Source organism: Rhipicephalus microplus, unplaced genomic scaffold, assembly GCF_043290135.1.
Source record: "Rhipicephalus microplus isolate Deutch F79 unplaced genomic scaffold, USDA_Rmic scaffold_53, whole genome shotgun sequence".
In the NCBI taxonomy this organism is placed as follows: Eukaryota; Metazoa; Arthropoda; class Arachnida; order Ixodida; family Ixodidae; genus Rhipicephalus; species Rhipicephalus microplus.
Genome location: NW_027464626.1, coordinates 1,972,072 through 1,995,179, shown reverse-complemented (window position 1 = coordinate 1,995,179; position 23,108 = coordinate 1,972,072). Strand labels below are relative to the sequence as shown.

The following is a 23,108-nucleotide window of genomic DNA, read 5'->3' as shown; positions in this document are numbered from 1 at the left end:
GGAGGGCTCGAACCTCCAACCTTTCAGTTAACAGCCGATCGCGCTAGCCAATTGCGCCACAGAGACAGTCGTGCTCCACTCTCAACACCATCAGAACATTTCTTCAGAGCTATCAGGCCAAAAGAAAAAAAGCGCCGCACCACCACCGGGTGGGCTCGAACCTCCAACCTTTCGGTTAACAGCCCATCGCGCTAGCCAATAGCGCCACGGAGACAGTCGTGCTCCTCTCTCACCACCGTCATAACATTTCTTCAGACTCTCAGCCCAAAGAAAAAAAAGCGCCGCACCACCACCGGGTGGGCGCGAACCTCCAACCTTTCGGTTAACAGCCGTTCACGCTAGCCGATTGCGCCACGGAGACAGTCGTGCTCCACTCTCACCACCATCAGAACATATCTTCAAAGCTATCAGCGCAAAGAAAGAGCAACACACCACTCCCGGGAGGGCTCGAACCTCCAAATTTGCGGTTAACAGCCGAACGTGCTAGCCAATTGCGCCACGGAGACAGTCGTGCTCCAATCTCACCAACGTCAGAACATTTCTCCAAATCTATCAGCACAAAGAAAAGAGCATCACACCACTCCCGGGAGGGCTCGGAACTCAAACCTTTTGGTTAACAGCCGATCGCGCTAGCGAATTGCGCAGCGGAGACAGTCATGCGCAACTCTCACCACCGTGAAAACATTTCTCCAAAGCTATCAGCGCAAAGATAAAAAAAACTGACACTGCTTCCGGGAGGGCTCGAACCTCCAAATTTCGGTTAACAGCCGAACGCGCTAGCCAGTTGCGCCACGGAGACAGTCCTGCTCTACTCTCACCACCATCAAAACATATCTTCAAAGCTATCAGCCCAAAGAAAAAAGAGCAACACACCACTCTCGGGAGGGCTCGAACCTCCAACCTTTCAGTTAAAAGCCGATCGCGCTAGCCAATTGCGACACGGAGACAGTCGCGCTACACTTTCACCACCGTCAGAACATTTCCTCAGAGCTATCAGCCCAAAGGTAAAAAAGCGCAGCACCACAACCGGGTGGGCTCGAACCTCCAACCTGTCGGTTAACAGCCGATCACGCTAGCCGATTGCGCCACGGAGACAGTCGTGCTCCACTCTCACCACCATCAGAACATATCTTCAAAGCTATCAGCGCAAAGAAAATGCAACACACCACTCCCCGGAGGGCTCGAACCTCCAAATTTTCGGTTAACAGCCAAACGTTGCAGCCAATTGCGCCACGGAGACAGTCGTGCTCCAATCTCACCAACGTCAGAACATTTCTCCAAAGCTATCAGCACAAAGAAAAGAGCATCACACCACTCCCGGGAGGGCTCGGAACTCCAACCTTTTGGTTAACAGCCAATCGCGCTAGCCAATTGCACAGCGGAGACAGTCATGCGCTACTCTCACCACCGCGAAAACATTTCTCCAAAGCTATCAGCGCAAAGATAAAAAAAGTGACACACCGCTTCCGGGAGGGCTCGAACCTCCAAACTTTCGGTTAACAGCCGAACGCGCTAGCCAAATGCGCCACGGAGACAGTCGTGCTCCATTCTCACCACTGTCAGAACATAACTGTAAAGCTATCAGCGCAAATAAAAAAGCAACACACCACTTCCGGGAGGGCACGAACCTCCAACCTTTCGGTTAACAGCCGATCGCGCTAGCCAATTGCGCCACGGAGACAGTCCTGCTCCACTCTCACCACCATCAGAACATATCTTCAAATCTATGAGCCCAAAGAAAAAAAAGCGCCGCACCACCACCGGGTGGGCTCGAACCTCCAACCTTTTGGTTAACAGCTGATCGCGCTAGCCAATTGCGCCACGGAGACAGTCCTGCTCCACTCTCACCACCATGAGAACATATCTTCAAAGCTATCAGCCCAAAGAAAAAAAGCAACAAACCACTCCTGGGAGGGCTCGAACCTCCAACCTTTCAGTTAACAGCCGATCGCGCTAGCCAATTGCGCCACAGAGACAGTCGTGCTCCACTCTCAACACCATCAGAACATTTCTTCAGAGCTATCAGGCCAAAAGAAAAAAAGCGCCGCACCACCACCGGGTGGGCTCGAACCTCCAACCTTTCGGTTAACAGCCCATCGCGCTAGCCAATAGCGCCACGGAGACAGTCGTGCTCCTCTCTCACCACCGTCATAACATTTCTTCAGACTATCAGCCCAAAGAAAAAAAAGCGCCGCACCACCACCGGGTGGGCGCGAACCTCCAACCTTTCGGTTAACAGCCGTTCACGCTAGCCGATTGCGCCACGGAGACAGTCGTGCTCCACTCTCACCACCATCAGAACATATCTTCAAAGCTATCAGCGCAAAGAAAGAGCAACACACCACTCCCGGGAGGGCTCGAACCTCCAAATTTTCGGTTAACAGCCGAACGTGCTAGCCAATTGCGCCACGGAGACAGTCGTGCTCCAATCTCACCAACGTCAGAACATTTCTCCAAATCTATCAGCACAAAGAAAAGAGCATCACACCACTCCCGGGAGGGCTCGGAACTCAAACCTTTTGGTTAACAGCCGATCGCGCTAGCGAATTGCGCAGCGGAGACAGTCATGCGCAACTCTCACCACCGTGAAAACATTTCTCCAAAGCTATCAGCGCAAAGATAAAAAAAACTGACACACTGCTTCCGGGAGGGCTCGAACCTCCAAATTTCGGTTAACAGCCGAACGCGCTAGCCAGTTGCGCCACGGAGACAGTCCTGCTCCACTCTCACCACCATCAAAACATATCTTCAAAGCTATCAGCCCAAAGAAAAAAGAGCAACACACCACTCTCGGGAGGGCTCGAACCTCCAACCTTTCAGTTAAAAGCCGATCGCGCTAGCCAATTGCGACACGGAGACAGTCGCGCTACACTTTCACCACCGTCAGAACATTTCCTCAGAGCTATCAGCCCAAAGGTAAAAAAGCGCAGCACCACAACCGGGTGGGCTCGAACCTCCAACCTGTCGGTTAACAGCCCAACGCGCTAGCCAATTGCGCCACGGAGACATTCGTGGTCCACTCTCACAACCATCAGTACATACCTTCAAAGCTATCAGCGCAAAGAAAAAAGCAACACAACACTCCCGGGAGGGCTCGAACCTCCAACCTCTCGGTCAACAGCCGATCGCGCTAGCCTATTGCGACAGCCACGGAGACAGTCGTTCTCCGTTCTCACCACCATAAGAACATATCTTCAAAGCTATCAGCGCAAAGAAAAAAGCGACACACCGTCCCCTGGTGGGCTCAAACCTCCAACCTTTTGGTTAACAGCCAATTGCGCTAGCCAATTGCTCTTCGGAGACAGTCCTGCACCACTCTCACCACCATCAAACATATCTTCAAAGCTATCAGCCCAAAGAAAAAAAAGCGCCGCACCACCCCCGGGTGGGCTCGAACCTCCAAACATTCGGTTAACAGCCCATCGCGCTAGCCAATTGCGCCACGGAGACAGTCGTGCTTCACTCTCACCACCATCAGAACATATCTTCAACGCCATCAGCGCAAAGCAAAAAAAGCGACACACCGTCCACGGGTGGACTCGAAACTCCAACCTTTCGGTTAACAGCCGATCGCGCTAGCCAATTACGCCACGGAGACAGTCGTGCTTCACTCTCGCCACCATCAGAACATATCTTCAACGCCATCAGCGCAAAGCAAAAAAAGCGACACACCGTCCACGGGTGGGCTCGAAACTCCAACCTTTCGGTTAACAGCCCGTCGCGCTAGCCAATGGCGCAACGGAGATAGTCGTGCTCCACTTTCACCACCGTCAGAACATTTCTCCAAAGCTTTCAGCGCCAAGAAAAAAAAAGCGACACACCACTCCCGGGAAGGCTCGAACCTCCAACGTTTCAATTAACAGCCGATGGCGCTAGAATATTGCGCCACGGACACTTTTTTTTTCTTGAATGAATGAAATTATCAACAGTAATGTACACAGAGCATACTTCACCAGAAGTCCGGAAAACACGCAAAAGCGTCAAGAAGGAGAAGTGACTCCGGAACAGGGTCAAAAGTGTCGACAACACTGCGCACTTGAGCAGCTGCTTCTCGGAAGACAGATCTAGTCGACCATGCTTGCTCGGCATGTCTATCAATCGTGCGACTTTTCCATAATGAATACAGTCCCAACAACATAAACAAGTCGTAAGGAGTATTATCAGTCAGACTCTTTTTGAACAGAAGGAACCTAATAACATTACCTGTGATTGGAAGTTCGTGCCGCACTCTCACTGCCATCAGAACATTTCTCCAAAGCCATCAGCGCAAAGAAAAAAAAGCAACACACATCTACCGGGAGGGCTCGAATCTCCAAACTTTCGGTTAACAGCCGAACGCGCTAGCCAATTGCTTCACGGAGACATTTTTGCCGCACTCTCACCCCCGTTAGAACATTTCTTCAAAGCTATCAGCGCAAAGAAGAAAAAAGCGCCGCACCACCACCGGGTGGGCTCGAACTTCCAACCTTTCGGTTAACAGCCGATCGCGCTAGCCAATTGCGCCACGGAGAAAGTCGTGCTCTACTCTCACCACCGTCAGAACATTTCTTCAGAGCTATCAGCCCAAAGAAACAAAAGCGCCGCACCACCACCGGGTGGGCTCGAACCTCCAGCTTTTCGGTTAACGGCCGAACGCGCTAGGCAATAGCGCCACGGAGACTGTCGTTCTCCCCTCTCACCACCATTAGAACATATCTTCAAAGCTATCAGCGCAAAGATAAAAGCGACACACCGTCCCCTGGTGGGCTCAAACCTCCAACCTTTCGGTTAACAGCCGAACGCGCTAGCCAATTGCTTCACGGAGACATTTTTGCTGCACTATCACCACCGTCAGAACATTTCTTCAAAGCTATCAGCGCAAAGAAGAAAAAAGCGCCGCACCACCACCGGGTGGGCTCGAACCTCCAACCTTTCGGTTAACAGCCGATCGCGCTAGCCAATTGCGCCACGGAGAAAGTCGTGCTCCGCTCTCACCACCGTCAGAACATTTCTTCATAGCTATCAGCCCAAAGAAAAAAAAGCGCCGCACCACCACCGGGTGGGCTCGAACCTTCAGCCTTTCGGTTAACGGCCGAACGCGCTAGGCAATAGCGCCACGGAGACTGTCGTGCTCCACTCTCACCACCGTCAGAACATTTCTTCAGAGCTATCAGCGCAAAGAAAAAGGCAACACACCACTCCCGGGAGGGCTCGAAATTCCAACTTTCGGTTAACAGCCTATCGCGCTAGGCATTTGCGCAACGGAGACAGTACCCTATCGAAAAAAAACGTATGGTGGGCATGGTGGAAACAACCACCCACCATTATAGTGGATTAATGTAGTGGGTGAATGGTGGAAAACGCCCACCATGGTGCATGGTGCGTATGGTGGGTGCTGCAGTGCCGTCAACGCTTCAGCGCGAAATGACGTCAGAATCACCGTGACGAGCTGCCACAAAAAATAAAAAAGAATTCCATAGAAACGGTTTAAAAAACACCTGTCCTGTAAAAAAAACAAGGCGCCCGGGAGATCGAACGTGCAACCTGTGGGTTTTGATTCGAAGACACTAACGACTGCGCCACACCAACATGACGTTGATGGTGTGTTGAATACTTAGTTGGCATACTAACGTACGGTTCAACTTATGTTTGTCGAGTACACAACATAGACAAGATATACACCTGCTACTAAAAATTGCACATTTAATAAACACAGGCAACTGCGGCCTTTAATGATTGCCACTGTGTTAATGGCACTAGTGCTATTTATTTACAATTCACAACTTCAAGAAAAAAAACAAGTGGACTGGGGAGCAGCAACAGTTTACCGGCGGGGTCTGCCAAGTTTAATAACCGTTTCGCGCTCGTTCTAAAGGGCGACATCTGCTCACGCTTTATGACGCTTCTAGGCTCATTCCATAGATTCGCCCGCCTAGTTTATTTGATTGAGTATTGGGATGCTTTTCGCGCAATGTAGAGGGCGGTCGTGCCAGCGCAATGCTGTAGCTCTTTCGCTAAAGCAACAACTACATAACAGCTTGGCCAAAACGAATTCAGTGTGCCGAAAACATTACGCTATCATATTGGTTCACCAAGCATACGAATTGCCACTTCTGAGTTCCCGTACAAAAGCTAGAGAAGTGCCGGCGAGTGCGACCGGTGGCTGTCGGTGAGAAGACACTGACGTTCTCTGGGAGTGCTTTAATCGCGTCGCATCGATGTTTGTTGCTTCTTGAGCGGACACCATACACAATGAAAAATGCTTCAATTAGGTTAATTGATGCCATGGCTGCGCTGTAGTGTCATACTTAATCGTCGAAATCGTGTATTCTGAAACCCGGAAGCACGGATAACACAATTGTACGGGCTCGGTCGGTAGGCCTAACGTTTGGTGGAAATCATGGTGGTAGAACATGTAGTATACAGATCCCAGCTTGGTACACTATATAAATTGCCCGCCATTATGAGCCCACCCATCATCTGCTTACTGCTTCCCAGCATTATCGCGATGGTGGGCAGAGCTTCTCAGCTTGGTACTCCATGTAGCCCACCATAATAAGCACCACCCAACATATGCTTAGGGCTTCCCAGCATTATCGCAATGGTGGGCCGAGTGTCCCATTATTGCCCACTATCTAGCCTCTGCTTTCCACCATCATTTCCACTTTACCCATAATCTGTACACCATACCACCCAGTATGTCCCGGCATATCCACCATATTTTCCACTACGTCCCACCATATCCATCATAATTTCCACCATGCCCATTATTATTTCCACTACGCCCACCATATTTTCCAGTATCCACCATGGCAATTTTTCTGGTAGGGTAGTGCAGCACTCCCACCTCCGTCAGAACATTTCTTCAGAGCTATCAGCCCAAAGAAAAAAAAAGCGCCGCACCTCCACCGGGTGGGCTCGAACCTCCAGCCTTTCGGTTAACAGCCCATCGCGCTAGCCAATAGCGCCACGGAGACAGTCGTGCTCGACTTTCACCACCATCAGAACATATCTTCAAAGCTATCAGCGCAAAGAAAAAAGCAACACACCACTCTCGGGAGGGCTCGAACCTCCAACTTTTTGGTTAACAGCCGATCGCGCTAGCCGATTGCGCCCCGGAGACTGTCCTTCTATACTCTCACCACCAGCAGAACATATCTTCTAAGCTATCAGCCCAAAGAAAAAAAAAAGCGCCGCACCACCACCGGGTGGGCTCGAACCTCCAACCATTCGGTTAACAGCCGATCGCGCTAGCCAATTGGGACACGGAGGCAGTCGTGGTCCACTCTCATCACTGTCAGAACATTACTTCAGAGCTTTCAGCCCAAAGAAAAAGAAACGACGCACCACCCCCGGGTGGGCTCGAACCTCCAACTTCTCGGTCAACAGCCGATCGCGCTAGCCAATTGCGCCAGCAACGGAGACAGTCGTTTTCCCCTCTCACCACCATCAGAACATATCTTCAAAGCTATCAGCGCAAAGAAAAAAGCGACTCACCGTTCTTTGGTGAGCTCGAACCTCCAACTTTTCGGTTAACAGCCAATCGCGCCAGCCAACTGCGCCACGGAGACAGTCCTGCACCACTCTCACCACCATCAAACATATCTTCAAAGCTATCAGCCCAAAGAAAGAAAAGCGCCGCACTACCCCCGGGTGGGCTCGAACCTCCAACCTTTCGGTTAACAGCCGATCGCTCTAGCCAATTGCGCCACGGAGACAGTCGTGCTTCACTCTCACCACCATGAGAACATATCTTCAACGCCATCAGCGCAAAGCAAAAAAGCGACACACCGTCCACGAGTGGGCTCGAAACTCCAACCTTTCGGTTAACAGATGATCGCGCTAGCCAATTGCGCCACGGAGACAGCCCTGCTCCACTTTCACCACCATCAGAACATATCTTCAAAGCTATCAGCCTAAAGAAAAAAAAAGCGCCGCACCACCACCGGGTGGGCTCGAACCTCCAACCTTTCGGTTAACAGCCGATCGCGCTAGCCAATTGTGCCCCGGAGACAGTCCTGCTCCTCTCTCACCACCATCAGAACATATCTTCAAAGCTATGAGCCCAAAGAAAAAAAGCGCCACACCACCACCGGGTGGTCTCGAACCTCCAATCTTTCGGTTAACAGCTGATCGCGCTAGCCAATTGCGCCAAGGAGACAGTCCTGCTCCACTCTCACCAACATCAGAACATATTTTCAAAGCTATTAGCCCAAAGAAAAAAAAGCAACAAACCACTCCCGGGAGGGCTCGAACCTCCAACCGTTCAGGTAACAGCCGATCGCGCTAGCAAATTTCGCCACGGAGACAGTAGTGCAGCACTCCCACCTCCGTCAGAACATTTCTTCAGAGCTATCAGCCCAAAGAAAAAAAGCGCCGCACCACTCCCGGGAGGGCTCGAACCTCCAACCTTTCGGTTAACAGCCTATCGCGCTAGCCAATTGCACCACGGAGACAGTCGTGCTCCCCTCTCACCACCATCAGAACATTTCTCCAGAGCTATCAGCCCAAAGAAAAACAGTCATGCCCTTTTGGTCTCTGTAATGCACCGGCCACATTCGAAAGAATGATGGACTCATTGCTTCAAGGGTTTAAACGGTCAACCTGCTTATGTTATTAAGACGACGTTATCGTTTCCTCGCCCACATTCGACTCCCGTCTCAAGCGTTTATCGGCGATTCTTGAAGTTTTTCATCGATCCAGACTTCAATTGAACTCGTCGAAATGCCACTTTGCTCGTCGTCAAATAACCGTACTTGGCCACATCGTCGATGCCGCAAAAGTCCGCCCAGATCCCGAGAAAATTCGCGCCGTCACGGACTTTCCTGTTCCGAAGTCAACAAAGGACGTTCGCAGTTTTGTGGGCTTGTGCTCCTACTTTCGACGGTTTGTTAAGGACTTCGCCATCATTGCACGCCCACTCACAAACCTCCTGAAGAAGGACACCCCGTTTTTCTGGGGCGTTGATCAAGCTTCATCTTTTTCCCAGCTCACGATGCTCCTTAAAACACCGCCGATTTTAGCCCATTTCAATCCATCAGCTCCAACCGAGGTTCGCACTGACGCTAGTGGGCATGGCATCGGGGCAATGCTAATGCAACATCAACGCGGACAAGACCGTGTTATAGCGTATGCAAGCCGCCTGCTATCTACAGCCAAGCGCAACTATTCAATCACACAACGTGAGTGTCTCGCTCTTGTGTGGGCAGTCGCCAAGTTTCTCCCATACTTATACGGGCGTTCATTCCGGGTAGTCACCGACCACCACGCGCTCTGCTGGCTGGCCTCGCTCAAGAATCCCTCAGGACGCCTCCCTCGTTGGTCCCTACAATTACAAGAATACACGTTCACCGTAACGTACAAAACAGGGCGGTCACATCAAGATGCGGATTGTTTATCACGCTACCCTGTGGAAGAGGCTGCCCATACTGACACCTTTCCAGACCTTTTGCCTGTGACGCAGCTACTCAACCTTGGCCACGAACAACGCCTGGATGCTTCCCTGCGAACCATCATTGACAAGCTTGAGTCAATGCCTCGCGAGGCATCTCTACAAAGGTTCCTGGTAAAAGACGGCATCCTGTATCGCCGTAACCTCTATCCATATAGCCATGACTTGCTCCCCATCATACCAGCACATCTTCGTGCGACTGTTCTCAACCAGCTTCATGACGCTCCTTTGGCGGGACACTTGGGCGTCTCTCGGCAATATGACCGTGTACGTCGTCGTTTCTTTTGGCCTGGTCTTGCCCGCTCTGTTCGACGCTACGTCACCGCTTGTGAGCCCTGCCAGCGCCGCAAAAAGCCATCTTCCCTACCAGCTGGATTCCTTCAGCCAATCGACATTTCCATTGAACCTTTTTTTTCGAATTGGCCTCGACCTGCTTGGCCCATTCTCGATCTCCAGCTCAGGCAACAATTGGATCACTGTCGCCACTGACTATGCGACGCGGTACGCTATCACACGAGCACTTCCAACGAGTTGCGCAACCGATGTGGCGAACTTTCTGGTATATGATATTATTTTAGTACACGGAGCTCCACGTCAATTTCTCACTGACCGGGGCCGGACCTTCCTATCAGCTGTCGTTGATGAAATCCTGCGCTCTTGCTCTGCAAAGCACAAGTTTGCCACTTCGTACCATCCGCAAAGGAACGGTCTTACGGAGCGCCTCGACCACACCATAACCGACATGCTTTCTAAATATGTAGCGGCCGACCACCAGGACTGGGACGTTCATTTGCCATTTGTGACGTTCGCATATAATTTGTCACGTCACGACACTGCCGGCTATTCACCATTCTATTTTCTATATTTTGAGCATTGCCAGTGGGATGATGCAATAAGTGCGCGTCGCCAGATCACGACGCTGTGGCGCGTGCTCTCGTCTTTCACGCGTACTTTGCCCTGCGAAAGGGGGAATGGACGCGCAGGCGTGTGCGCGCTTATCTTACGGTGGTGAGAATCGTATGCCTTGGTCTTCCACTTGAAATATTTTGTTGTATTTATTGGGTGCACAAAGGTCACTACACTCGCTGCACAGTCTCTACGAAAGCGCCATGCTTTTCAGACACTGGGAAGTAACAATTGAGGTGCTTATTTGCGTTCATCTGTACCTGCGCATACGTTTCGTGCGTCATTTGTATGTAAGCAACGTGGAACACCTTTCGATGTGCTTGCCTAGCGCCTTTTTTCAATGCCTGGGCGAAGGAGCAGATTTCAATGGGAAGCGGCCGTCGGTGTTAGTGTGGCATTTTGCTGCCAGGCACCACTACCAGAGTAGGCATATCACCGCGTCGTCTCTCGCGCAAACAACGCCGGGGGTGCGTTCGAAGCTGTATACGGTTCGGCCTTCGGCTGTATTGGCATTGTTTGAGGTATAATAGTTGAGATGTGAAACACTTGTTGTTCTAGACACCTAGCTCGTTTCCTAGGCATGTGTCGTTTTCGACTTCTTCATTGAGGCAATCGCTTGTCCTCTGCTAAGCCGATACCAGATAGCTCATGCCAGGCCAGCGATGCGCCGAAAATAATTTTTTCATTGTTTTGTTTGCTCTTCTGAGAGTTGCTTTTTTGACTTACTGAAAGTTGATTTTTGAGAGTATTAGCTTCTGTGCAAGAGGCCAATTCTAAAGCCTTGGGTGCTTTATGTTCTCTGATGCTTGCTACTGTACAGTGGTGTAGCACATCATATGCAAGCACGGAGTTCATGCGCTAAATGGCATGAATTGCCACTGAACTGCTTCCAGAAATATAAGTGATCATCCATTTCCTTCGTAACGCTTTTGAGTATTACATGTGTTTAAACTGAGAGAAAGCAAGTGCGAGAAAATGAGAAAATATGCCATTTGAATTCACCATTTGACAGAAAGGTGTTGGTACGAAAAACAAACAAAAACAGCTCCATGTACGGCACGATTCCTGCAACCGTGGCCGATGTTTTGTACAGGCGCGGTCGTTAGTGTAAAGTCTGATGCCGATCCACATCTTGAGCCAAGGTGACAGGCGAGAAAAATGCTGGCTGTTGTCAATTCCTGGATTTCGTCTGTGTATTCCTGGACAGATTTATTTGGCTGCTCGGTTCTGTTTCTTTTTTCTTTTCTTCGGCCGTTCAATTCGGTAGCGAGCACAGTAGAGGTTGAATGGCTGTAGACACGGACGCTTTCACCACGGGGGGCACCCTGTTAAGCCTTAGAAGGACGCATTCATTACGACACAGTACATGATAACTGTCGCGTGTTTCGCGTGTAACTCATGTTTTGCCCTAGGGCTCCCATTCAGCTTCGGGGCGTAATGTAAGCGTTGCACTCTGGAGTGATCGCCGGGCAGCGTAGCTACTGATAAGACTCATTCGTTGACTGTTCGGACGTAGCGCAGTGCCGCTTAGTCATACCGATTGCCATGCTTCCAAATGTGAAGTGTAGTCTTGCGCCACCACTTCTTATAATCTGCAAAATACTTGAGTTGTGAATTACGGCTACATATTTGAGTGTAGCACAAATATTGTATTACAAGATCACTTACCTTGCCTGATTACTGCAAGCACCCTCCCTCGTACACCAGTGGCAGCTGCAATTTCGCGGAATGACAGCCATACATTGTATTAAGGCAGAAGCATAAATAACAATAGTATATCCTTTATTTTTCACCAAGACAATGATCGAGGGTGAGATAAAAAGCTGACAAGCAGCTTGACTAGCTCCGCCCTCCCTCCAATTGTACACTTTGGAGTGTTTGCAGTTGCGCTGCACTTATGAAGGAGCAAGAAAAAAAAACTCGCAGCGATATAACATGAGGAGGCAATAATTAACCATGTGAATAAACGGGGCAAATAAACAGCATAAAAAATCCTCAACAAAACAGATTCAAATGCAACAAATTCCTCATGAAAAGCGAAAATGGATCGTCGGCGGCATCCGGCATCTTCTCAAGCCAGCTGCGTTTACACGATATGATGCACCAAATCCTCGTTACATGAAGAAGACGTCATCTTATGACATCACAAATCATAATGTTTTGTGATGAACCCTCCTTTCGCATTCATTTCATTGGCAGCACCTGTCTTTGAACGTTAAATTCTTTTAACATTCAGAAAGTTAAATGTTAGCAAGCACACATCGCATGCTTTCATTCTCAGACACACAAAGCTGCATGCTTAACATGTTTTGTGCTAGTGGAGCTCTTGAAAAAGGTCGTTATAGTTATAGTGCGGTACCACTTATAGTGGGGATATTCTTCACTCCCACGACTTATCTTATAAGCGGTCTATACTGTACCTCTCTTTCTGTTACAATTATTTCTAAGTGGTTGGAGCTGGGATAATAAAAAGACAGAGTCACACATGTGGCGAAGACCATATAGCATCGTTTTGTTGCCACTACAGTCAGAGCCCAGTAGAAACAGCACGCTGCTATGTTTGTGTTACTTTTCTTCCTCGCTGTACCCGGCGAGTAGCACAAATGCAAAGCCGGTGAGAAGCACAAATTCAAATTAACTCGCTCAAAAACACGAATCCAGGAGCTTCCTTGTACTCGTGGTTGTTCAGCGCCAGCTTCGCGTAGTCTCAGGGAGCTTTTATGCACACACACCTCCCGCCCAGTTTCAGGGTGATGAAATCTGCAACAGTGCAAGCACAAGTAGCCACCGAATTTGACGGGCAACCTAGTTACCATCCATAGCCGCCGCTAAATTGGGCAGGCCGCCATCTTTATTCTCACTTGCGGGTCGGCACCCGTGATATGCCAATAAAAATTTTGGCTAGCATGCAACGCTAGTGTACAGCACTATCGAAAACATGAAGGCTGGAATTTCCAGCATCGTGAGCACAGTGCTGTGAGCCTTTGCGATCTTTTCTCTGGTGATTTATTGCGTATACGTTGGTTATGCATTCGCACATGATGCAGTCGTGTTCTTCGTAAGCTGCTCGCCTTTGCTTTCATGCACGTACTGCCCAAAAGGTTTGCAGATTTCTGGCTCACAACCAGTCTGGGGGATTTAATAGGAAATGGGTAGCTCAGAAAAAAAAAATTATATATTTAAAGGTTAGCGAATAGAATAATTTCTCGTTTTGTACAATAAAAATATTGTTTTTTTTGTAAATTATGCTTGAGAAAAGGTTAGATGAATTTGTTCATACTGAAATAGAAATAAATGAATAATATAGAAATTTTTTTTTCTGTAGCTTATGCACAAGTTAGCTAAGAACTTTTAAAATTGGGGTTATTGTGTTTGTTTTTTTGGTTGTTCAATGAAATTTTTTTCGTCAGCGTGCATCCACGTTACATGCATGATGTCATCGCAGAACGCTTCAGTTCTTCTAAGTGCTGCTATTTGACTGGTCGTGTAAGGAAATATTGCTTCTGTGAAATGCTCAGGATTCTATAGAGCAAAAAGTTTTGAGTAAGGGTTTCTCAATAAAAACCGTGGCTTTCGTTCTGCACAATCCAACTTCACAGATATTTTCAATGCATTGTTTCCACTTGCACAAGACGTTTCCGCACGTGCCAGCCGGTGGCCAAATAGGCCAGAGTGTACACAGCCTTGATTACTATACATTATTTTCAACATTACATGTAAACTAAGCGAATGAACGGACTTGGAAATCCAAAGGCAAGTCATTTAATTCAAAAGTAATGAATGGATACATAAACATACATGACAGCTCTGAAATAGCATATTTACAATACTTGAATTCATTTGTGATGCTTTTTTGAAGATTAAGCTTACAAGAGTCATGCCTCATGCATAGGCGTATCTCCTGGGGGGGGGGCAAGGAGAGTGCTGCCCCCTCCCACTAAGGAAAGTAAGGGAGGCTGAGCTCCCCCCCCCGCCACTTTCGGCAGTGGCCGCTGTCGACTGCACACTGAGAAACGAACTCAGACGAAATTTTCGTTCAGCGCAGCTATCACATAAATATATATAATGATATTTAAAGATACTTTTCGTAGAGTTTTGCTCATATGGGGTTCTTTCCGTGTCTTAATTGTGACCGTGCAATGTAAGCTTTTTGCATTGCAGGCCGCTTATGCAATACTTTCCTGCCTTACGCTCGAACATTGCAAGGGAAGCCACGGCTCAGTCGGAGCTCTGGCTCTTTGAACCCCTCTGTCGTGCCTTTATTGGAGTTTGTCTGACCTGAAGTTTACATCGAAGGTGACGTAGGTTCAGGTGGAAAGCAAATAGGAAACGCTGTATGGACTTCCTCCCGCCTGAAAACAACATCATGTGTCTTAGAAAATGAATTCAATCGCTGCTGCTCTATATCGCAGCTGCTGTGAGTCGAAGAGGGCGTATAGAAGTGTGTTTGAAGGGGGCCGAGTCGGAAGAACTAAAAACAGTTCGTATTGTTGTCTCCAGTTTACCAGCCTCACCTATATAACATATTGCCACGTTCCATTTCCCAAGTTTTTGTTATCATCCCAAAACACCACACGATTCTCAGCGCAAACCGCGCCTGCAGTTTTCTAGAAGGTTCCGGACTGTAGTAGATCATTTCGATAAGATCACGCCCACTGTGCGAACGGTACAGATTGTTCTGGAACCTACGCCACCGCCAGCGATAACGCTAGAACATTCGACGGCAAGAGTATAAATGCCGACGCGCTTCGCCGCCTGTCAGTTGATGATCGAAGGCCGACGCTGCGTTCGCCTCTATCGGTCCGAGACTGCTATCTGTGCAAGACTGGTGCTGTAATTAGACTTTCCCTTTACCGGGCACAGGTTCACCCAAATAAACAGTTAAATCACAACACGAAGTTTCCTGTCTTCGGCCACGTCACGACCTCGTGACATCTGGTGGAGGTGCTGCTTCGTTCATGTACCGGACGCCCCCGTCAAGCAGTGAACCTAGCCACCGTCGCGAAGAAGACACCGACGCCAACCAAGAGCAGCGAACAAGCCGCCGGCAGCAAGGTCTCCCACCGGAGTACGGCCTTTTACAAGACAAGGTGCGGAAGACCAAGACCATGACCTCGACTGCAGCGACAATGACAACCGGAGCGTCCCAGCCCGCGATCGTCATTCATCAACCTAGCGAACCACCAACGTTCCATGGCTCATCGTTTGAAGACCCGGAAACCTGGCTAGAAACATACGACCGCGTGGCCGCCCTCAACCACTGAGACAACGAAGAAAAGCTCCGTCGTGTGTACTTCTACCTGGAGGACACCGCAAAGACCTGGCTAGAGAACCGGGAGTCCACGCTCCGAACGTGGGATGTCTTCTGCGGCGCATTTCTGCGACGCTCGCAAAGAGAGGGCCGCTGCTCTACTCGAGACCCGGGTTCAGCTACCAAAAGAAAAGGTTGGAATTTTCACAGAGGAGATGACCCGCCTATTCCGTCACGCTGACCCAGACATGCCTGAGGAAAAGAAAGTTCGTTTCCTCATGCGAGGGGTCAAACAGGAGCTCTTCGCAGAACTAATGAGGAATCCACCGAACACCGTCCAAGAATTTGTACCCGAAGCGACCACCATCGAAAAAACCCTGGACATGCGAACCAGACAGTATATTCGTCGCCTGTCTCCAGAATGCGCTTCTGCTCGAGCCAGTGACTCCGACGACCTGCCTGAAACGATCCGAGCGATCGTGCTGGAAGAGCTGCGCAAACTGTTGCCTTCGGCGCAGCCTCAAGTGGATTCGATCGCAGACATTGTGCGAGAAGAAGTCCAGCAATCGCTTCAAATTCCCCACGCACCGCTGCCCGAGCCGGAAGCTATGAGCTACGCCGCTGCACTGCGCCACAACGCTCCTCCCCGTCCACGCCAAAACGCCGCCCCATCGCACTTCCGTCGACAGACGCCACCGCCGCCACTACCCCCACCGACGTCATACCGTACGCCAGCAGCCCAGCGCAGTGCACCGAGGAAGACTGACGTCTGGCGCACCCCTGACCATCGCCCACTCTGCTACCACTGTGGCGAGGCCGGACACACATACCGCCGTTGCCAGTACCGACAGATGGGACTGCGTGGCTTCGCCGTCAATGCACCGCGTCCACAGCCAGGAGAACGACCACGTGACATCGCCGACTACCTGACAGGAACTCGGTGGACACCACGAAGCCCTTCGCGTTCGCCGTCGCCCAGCCGCCGCACGTCACCGCACCACCAGCAGTACTCTGGCCCAACGCGGGGCCGGTCTCCTAGCCCGTATCCGGGAAACTAAGGGCAGCAACCGGTGGAGGTGCGGTTGCTGTGCGACGAAGTACCGAAGATCCTCCGACGACGACGACGCCGCGACGGAGCTTTCCGAACACAACGCCAAACAGGCAAAGCCCTGACGGCGAAAGCTCACTTACCGAAGATGGCCTGACGACGCAACATGGAAGCAGCGGAACAAGCCGACGCAGCCGTGACCCGACGCCACGCCCTAACTGTGATGCGAGACGGTGAACTAGCGACCTCGACGTTCTTATCGACGGCCACAGTGTGACCGCTCTCGTCGATACTGGAGCCGACTATTCTGTCATCAGTGGGTCGTTCGCCGCGAAGTTAAAGAAAGTTAGGGCAGCTTGGAAAGGCCCTGAAATCCGCACAGCCGGAAGCCATCTCGTAACGCCTGCAGGAATCTGCACAGCGAGAGTCTCCATTAACGGCCGTATTTATCCTACAGACTTCGTAGTCCTACAGCGTTGCTCAAGAGATGTCATCCTTGGCATGGACTTCGTATGCCTCCATGGTGCTGTCATCAACCTAAAAACAAAGTCGATAACGTTATCCACAGAAGAAGCACTACGGCCGCGCACGCCGTCAGAACACCATGCCTTGAATGTGCTGGAAGAACAAGTCACCATTCCGCCTCGCTCAAGAGTCATTATTTCAGTCGGCGCTCCTAAATCACCTGACTTGGAAGGCGTCGTTGAAGGCAGTCGGCATCTGTTGGTCACCCGAAATATTTGCGTCGCAAGAGGGATTGCAGAGCTGCGGGGAGGCAAAGCAACGGTTATGCTCACGAATTTAAGCAATGAGTACAAACATGTGAACAAAGGAACAACGGTCGCATACATCGAAGACATTGTCGAAGCCACAAGTGCTTTCGCCCTCGCCGATTCTGCGGAACCTGCTCTGAGGAACCAAGCCCCTCCCATAGCTTTCGACGTCAATCCCAGACTTCCGAACGATAAGCAAGAACAGCTCAAGGTTCTGCTCCTGCAATACGAAGATTGCTTTTCGTCGTCATCGAAAATTCGGCAGACCCCAATCACGAAACATCGCATCATAACCGAAGAAAATGCCAGACCACTCCGCCAGAGTCCGTACAGGGTTTCGACGCGAGAACGTGAGGCCATGAAGAGACAAGTTGATGAAATGCTGCGGGATGACATTATCCAGCCGTCCAAGAGTCCATGGGCATCCCCCGTGGTGTTAGTGAAGAAAAAGGATGGGACCCTACGTTTCTGCGTCGATTATCGCCGCCTGAACAAAATCACAAGAAAGGACGTGTATCCTCTCCCACGAATAGACGACGCACTTGATCGGCTCCATAACGCCAAGTACTTTTCGTCAATGGACCCCAAGACTGGCTATTGGCAAATCGAAGTCGACGAAAGAGACCGAGAGAAGACGGCGTTTATAACACCAGACGGCCTCTTCGAGTTTAAGGTGATGCCCTTCGGCCTTTGCTCAGCGCCTGCAACTTTTCAACGCGTTATGGATACAGTACTGGCAGGATTGAAGTGGCAGACTTGCCTTGTTTACTTGGACGACGTCGTCGTATTTTCCTCGAGTTTCGACGAGCATCTTCGGCGCCTTGAAGTTGTACTTCAAGCCATCAAGACTTCGGGACTCGCACTGAAGCCGGAAAAGTGCAGATTTGCGTATGAGGAGCTCTTGTTTCTGGGGCACGTTATCAGCAAGTCTGGAGTTCGTCCCGATCCACGGAAAACAGCCGCCATCGCCTACTTCCCGCCACCCACTGACAAGAAAGCCGTGCGCCGATTTCTGGGCCTGTGCGCCTATTATAGGCGGTTCGTGAAAAACTTCGCCCGCATCGCCCATCCTCTCACTAACCTTACCAAGGCCGACGTGGAGTTTGAGTGGGAAACGCAGCAGGAACACGCTTTCCAGGAGCTTAAACATCGCTTTCAGACGCCTCCGTTACTTGCCCATTTCGACAAATTCGCCGAGACAGAAATACATACTGACGCAAGCAGCGTAGGTCTTGGCGCCGTTCTTGTGCAGAGGACTGACGGACTTGAAAGGGTTATTAGTTACGCCAGCCGATCGCTATCCAAAGCAGAAGCAAATTATTCCACAACAGAAAAGGAGTGCCTCGCCATCATCTGGGCTACGTCGAAATTTCGCCCCTACCTCTACGGCAGACCCTTCAAAGTTGTGAGCGACCACCATGCATTGTGTTGGCTAGCCACCTTGAAGGACCCTTCAGGTCGCCTCGCACGATGGAGCCTGAGACTTCAAGAATATGACATTACTGTCATTTACAAGTCCGGCAAAAAACACTCCGACGCCGACTGTCTCTCTCGTGCGCCTGTCGACCAACCGCTACCGGACGACCCGGATGACGACTACTTCTTAGGAACGATAACTACCGACGACTTCGCTGAACGACAGAGGGCCGACCCGGAACTTAAGACCCTAATATAATACCTCGAAGGCAGGACCGCCGAAGTCCCGAAGGTATTCAAGCGCGCACTTGCGTCGTTCTCTCTACGAAACGGTCTTCTACAAAAGAAAAACTTTTCTTCGAGCTAAGTACCTCCTTGTGGTGCCTTCAGCTCTGCGACCAGAACTCCTGCAGGCCCTGCACGACGATCCGACGGCAGGGCACCTCGGTGTTTCTCGCACGCTCGCGAGGATACAAGAAAGGTACTACTGGCCACGTCTTACCACCGACGTCACTTGTTATGTGAGAATATGCCGGGACTGTCAGCGACGCAAGACACCGCCGACAAGGCCAGCGGGACTTCTGCAGCCAATTGATCCACCTTGCCGACATTTCCAGCAGATTGGTATGGACCTACTGGGGCCGTTCCCGACGTCAGTTTTCGGAAACAAGTGGATCGTGGTAGCTACCGACTACCTCACCCGCTACGCCGAGACAAAAGCCTTGCCAAAAGGCAGTGCGTCCGAGGTAGCTAAGTTCTTCGTCGAAAATATCGTCCTACGTCACGGCGCCCCGGAGGTCCTTATCACCGACAGAGGAACGGCATTCACTGCCGACTTAACTCAAGCGATCTTGGCATACAGCCAAACAAACCACCGCCGGACGACAGCGTACCACCCACAGACTAACGGCCTCACCGAGCGCCTTAACAAGACGATCGCCGACATGCTGTCAATGTACGTCGATGTCGAACACAAGACGTGGGACGCCATTCTTCCGTATGTGACCTTCGCATACAACACGGCGGTGCAGGAGACGACGCAGATATCTCCATACAAATTGGTCTACGGAAGGAGCCCGGCAACGACGCTCGATGCCATGTTACCCAACGTCACCGACGAAGAAAACCTCGATGTGAGCGAGTACCTTCAACGCGCAGAAGAAGCCCGACAACTTGCGCGTCTCCGTATCAAGAATCAACAGACGACCGACAGCCACCGTTACAACCTTCGACGACGCTTCGTGGAATACCAGCCCGGTGAACGTGTTTGGGTGTGGACGCCGATACGCCGACGTGGACTAAGTGAAAAGCTTCTGCGACGGTACTTCGGACCGTACAGGGTGGTTCGACGGCTCGGCCCACTTGATTACGAGGTTGTCCCCGACGGCGTCACGAACTCTCAACGACGCCGATCGCGACCTGAAGTCGTCCATGTCGCGCGCCTCAAGCCGTTTTATGCGCGTTAACAAACTGAACCAGTTTTTTTTGTATTATTGTTGTATCGTAATTTATTCATTGTACTTTCTTGCATTATTATTGTACTTTCATCTTTAGTTAAAGCATCGGGACGATGCCATTTTTTGAGAGGGGGGCAATGCCACGTTCCATTTCCCAAGTTTTTGTTATCATCCCACAACACCACACGATTCTCAGCGCAAACCGCGCCTGCAGTTTTCTAGAAGGTTCCGGACTGTAGTAGATCATTTCGATAAGATCACGCCCACTGTGCGAACGGTACAGATTGTTCTGGAATTTACGCCACCGCCAGCGATAACGCTAGAACATTCAACGGCAAGAGTATAAATGCCGACGCGCTTCGCCGCCTGTCAGTTGTTGATCGAAGGCCGACGCTGCGTTCGCCGCTATCAGTCCGAGACTGCTATCTGTGCAAGACTGGTGCTGTAATTAGACTTTCCCTTTACCGGGAACAGGTTCGCCCAAATAAACAGGTAAATCACAACACGAAGTTTCCTGTCTTCGGCACGTCACGACCTCGTGACAATATGTATAACTGTTGCACTCGCAGTCGTTTGCAACAGTACGATACGTAAGGCATTTGACTCGAGCACAGAGGGAAGCCCAGCTTAGAGGCTTGCCCCGCAACTTGATCAATCGACCTTAGCAGGGAGGTGGCTAGAGTACACACTTTTTTGGACTAAGAAGAGTGCCCGCCTGCAAATGCTCCCAACTTTTCTAATAAAGTTTATTTCTCCCCATCTGCAAATATTTCACAGAGAACAGTAGAAGCGTATAAATGGCTCAGCATTGTTATATTACTGAAAATATTAATTAAACGCACATGAATTCATGTTGCCTACTGTATAGAAGCTGCCGTCAAACTGACCAACGGTCATCTTTTTTAAATTATGCTCCAAAGGAGATACTGTCCGTCAATGCCGAGAAATATCACCTCAGCAATGCACTGGTTATTGTGCACACATAATTTTAACGCAATGAGTTTTCACAGATTTGCGATGTCGCATATCATGCAGGTGATTTTACGGACCGCAAACATTATTTGCAATCAGGGAAATATCATCTAAGTGAGGTGGTGTGCAAAACAACAACAAATGAGGAACTAACGTGAAATTGGCGCAAACTATCAACTCAGAATTTATTGAAAAGATAACCAAAACATACTAAAATAGATATGCCGGGTTAGATGAATGCAAAAAGACACGAGCAACCAAAGATGATTTGGATGGCGCGCTTCCGAGAAGTCCAAATGTGTGGCAAGTAGCGAGACCGTGGATCTCACGACGAGAGAATCACCTGCTCTGTAAACGGGATACGCTTCTTCAGTTTCTAGCACTACATTATCCTTCATCCTAGATTGCAATGCCGTGTAAGCAGATAAGAATGAACAGCCGTATTCTCCTCAGTGCAAAGCTTGGAACACGGCTATTTTTTAGCAAAGCTAGAGGGTACTTGAACAGGAGAATAATGCTTGGAACGGCCGCAGCACTATTGTACAGAAAGTCAAGTCCAAACACGGCCAAGCCGCTTGAGGCGCCATGACTGGTAGTCTGCATTGTGTAATAGTTTTAAGAGTTACGCACGGCTCAATTGAAATAGTGGAGAGGTAGACAGGCCACTAAAGGCCCGGGTTCGAATATCCGCTGTGCATATTCAGTTTGAATTTTTTAGTGGAACTTCTTGAAGCTGTGTTTCTTTTATTTGTTTGTTAAGATCACTTTAAGTTGGTACGTGTGGCTACAAAAACTAACTTGAAATGTGATGTATAATTTAAGAAATCAGAAGTTTAGCTTATTTGAAGTGCCGTCGCATGGCCTTAAATGAAAAGGTAAAATATGGTTCCTGGGATTTTTCGTATTCCCAAATGGAGTTGTACTTTATGTTTGTCTCGCACGCCTTACTCACCCTTGCCTCGCTCATCTCCTTCGACCGTCTTCTTTTCAAAGTAACGCAGGCACAAAGAATTATCAAAACAGCGAAAACAAGGAAGCAAGCGCGAAACAGAAAAGAAGAGGTAGGCTATAAGTAGGAAGAAAAATGAGAGCAAGAAAGAGAAATACATAAAGAGGAGAAGAAATAAATAAAAATAGGTACAGAAAAACGGCTAAAAAAGGAGAAAAAGAAAGAATTAGAGAACAAAAAATGCAAGAAAGTTGTAGTTCGCACTTTTTTGAGGCTTTGCCCCCTAGTACAAGGCTACCTTTTATTTTTCTTGCATAAGAACACCGCAAAAGCCTCAATTTTCGTCATTTGGGGCATCGTTCACTATGTGCATAGGGCTCCCGATCTCCGTGAGTCAATCCAAAGTGTCCTCTGATCCAATACCTTGTTACTTACCGACAACGCTATTGTGGGTGGTGACTGCGTCTCTCCGAAAGTGTGCACTGATTTCGGCTGTGCCCGAATGACGTTTTCCTACCTTTGCGTCGTACATTTCGAGTGCATCATGCTTGGTGCCCTAAGAGGAACATAGTAACCGAGTTGTGGCCAAATTTCACGTAATCAATGCAGGTTTCGGTACCTTAAATAAGCTGGCTGGGTGAGGGAATAGGCCTGAGTTATCCAATTTTTCGAAATAGCGGGGGTCGAATTAACAAGCTTTTGTTATATGAGAACTCTTATGCAGTTAAATATGAGTACACTGCCTATTATTAAGAGTCCTCCGAAATAGTTAGCTTTGTGAACTATCTGATTTATTTAGAAAGTGAAATTCAAGGTGATGGAGAAATAAGGCATTCTCCGTATACGGTCATCCTTTTTACAATGGTGAAATGAGACTCTAGTTTGCACATGGAATGGTCAGTCCAA

General features: G+C 49.6%; 2 non-coding genes across 2 annotated transcripts; both read right to left on the bottom strand.

Moving 5' to 3' along the window:
• Nucleotides 1–726: 726 nt before the first annotated feature.
• Nucleotides 727–799, bottom strand: TRNAN-GUU (transfer RNA asparagine (anticodon GUU)). Its single transcript has one exon. It is a non-coding gene; the product is annotated as a tRNA-Asn (tRNA).
• Nucleotides 800–2,638: 1,839 nt separating this feature from the next.
• TRNAN-GUU (transfer RNA asparagine (anticodon GUU)) lies at nt 2,639–2,711 on the bottom strand. The gene has a single exon. It is a non-coding gene; the product is annotated as a tRNA-Asn (tRNA).
• Between the last annotated feature and the right edge of the window lie 20,397 nt (nt 2,712–23,108).